At 36.5% G+C, this 2,323-nt stretch overlaps 1 pseudogene; it reads right to left on the bottom strand.

Annotated features, from left to right (window-relative positions):
* Window positions 1-1,317: 1,317 nt before the first annotated feature.
* LOC117797658 lies at window positions 1,318-2,316 on the bottom strand (annotated as a pseudogene).
* Between the last annotated feature and the right edge of the window lie 7 nt (window positions 2,317-2,323).

Genomic DNA, 2,323 nt, shown 5'->3' with positions numbered 1-2,323 from the left:
CAAGTAGATATCTGAACTAGGGAGATTTATTTTGTAAGTTAAACATTAACATAAGCAGATTTTATGACCGTATTTCTCCGCCCAAACAGCCCTTCAAAATACCTTTGTCAGTGAATACCTCACGAAGTCAATGAAACCAATAAAAGACAGCCAGTTCAAATCATTGAGTATTTATTGTCACATACATATATGACAAAAAGTTAAGTGACACTACATGATAAATATTAAGTCTTTAAACATCCAGTCTAATCCCCAACACTATAGATACATTTTTATATAATATGGTTTGAGCTGTACAGACTACTATGGATTACAAAGAATAACACTGAGCCCAAAAGGAAACCTCCATCAAGTCACCCTGGGAAAGATACCAAAAAATGTTGGACCTAATCCTACAGAATGAAAATTCTGCCAATACAGGAATCAGAGACAGAGGCTCCAGGTAGAAGATATATTGCAATGAGTGTGAGGGGTAAAGGAAACAAATGGATATATCGCTTGAAGAGACTAATATCTTGAAAGCAAGAAAAAAAATGTCCAATTGGAAAAATCCTGACTTTTGGCACTATACAGATGCAGTGTTAATGGTGAAAACCCCACACAATTTTGTGTGCAGCAGATGACCAGGTCTCCATGTGAAATATTTACTCCAAAGTCCAAACATATAAATCTAATGAAACTGTTACTTTCTGCCCTCATGAAGTCTGACACTATACTTCACCAACCACACAGAATGTGAACCTCAGGTTTATATCAAGGAACGTGATACGAAAATGCACTAACCAGGAGGTAGTACGTAGAATGAGAGAGAGGGTCCAATCCATGCTCATACTGTTGTATCATTAGGCCATGGTCATGCATCTTCTTACATAGCTGTCGTTATCAGCCTGCACCCGACTTTTACGTTTAAATTTGTTATCTAATTTATCTATAAAGTTATAAAACCTGCTATTTAAAATATTATTTTACTTACGTGTAAGGTCTTAACACAAAATAAGAAAGTAGGCTCACTGTTAAACATTCCATATTTATTTCATTTGTCCTCCATTCAAATTTCTCTATTGGAATTTAATTTACATTAAGTAGGTTGTGTGAAATATTTTGTGGGGAAAGAAGAAATTATTATTATATTTTGATGCATACAGTAAGAATCTCAACCTCCTCTCACCGTTTAATTCATGATCACTTAGGAAAGAACTTTAGCACGATGAGTACGATCATAAATGATAGCAGAGAAATGACAGAATTAGTTTCATATACTTAGAATCATAATATATTGAATTTCTTATATAGTAGGAAAACATGCCACTTGATGTTTTTAAACAGAGGCCAAAGTATTAACATTTAATTTGATTTAAGAAATGTCTGTCTTAGTGACTAACAGCTGATTGAGCTTCCAAAATGTACTCATAATTTCTGTCTTCGATGTCATGTGTGGACTAGATTATGATTAGCTCTGTGTGTTTCAACTACTTTTGTATCCAAAAGATGTGAGAATTTAAAAATAGGAATCAGAGCCTTACTGTCTTGAATGCAAAACTGTAACTACATATTCCTTTACACAACTTGAAAAAGCATAGACTTTCACAAGAACATTTTTTCACTGTTTTGTGGTTGTTGTTGTTGCTGTTATTTGAAATAAAATGAGATAGTGAAAAATCAAGATGGAGCCTTAGAGTGGAAAATCTTGGACATCAGATCTCGAATCTGGTCTTCACCCCATACACAATAGGATTGAGCAAAGGAGGGACAAGCAGATAAAAGGTTGGACAGAAGAATATGAATGTAGGGTGGAATATGGAACCCAAACCTGTGTGTAAAGAAGGAGAAGAAACCCAGGAGATAAAACTCAAGGAAGACACAAATATGGGCAAAGCAGGTGTTGAAGGCTTTGAGCCTAGCTTCCTTCTGAGGCAGATTGAAGACAGTTAGAAATATTCGGATATAAGAGAGTGTGATAAAAACTATATCTAATCCAAGGATAATGAAAGCCACAAACAGACCATAGATCTTGTTGATTTGAACGTCTTCTGCTGCCAACTTCACGATTCAGTATGAATGGGAAACCACAGTGGTCCAGTAGTGTTTCAGCTGACATTTGATGAGGATGAGACATGGAGCTGCAAAGAGGGCTGCTCTGAGTGTCACTCCAACTCAAATCTGAGTGAGAAGTTTGTGCGTAAAGATGGTTGCATGTCTCAGGGGATCACAGATGGCCACATAGTGGTCCAGGGCCATGGCTAGCAGAATTACTGATTCAATGCACTGAGAGGTGTGGATAAGCCACATCTGAAAGAGACAGGCATCAAAATATATGTCTGGC

The sequence above is a fragment of the Ailuropoda melanoleuca genome, unplaced genomic scaffold (genome assembly GCF_002007445.2).
Source record: "Ailuropoda melanoleuca isolate Jingjing unplaced genomic scaffold, ASM200744v2 unplaced-scaffold10851, whole genome shotgun sequence".
NCBI lineage: Eukaryota > Metazoa > Chordata > Mammalia > Carnivora > Ursidae > Ailuropoda > Ailuropoda melanoleuca.
This window is presented reverse-complemented; position numbering and strand designations above follow the sequence as displayed.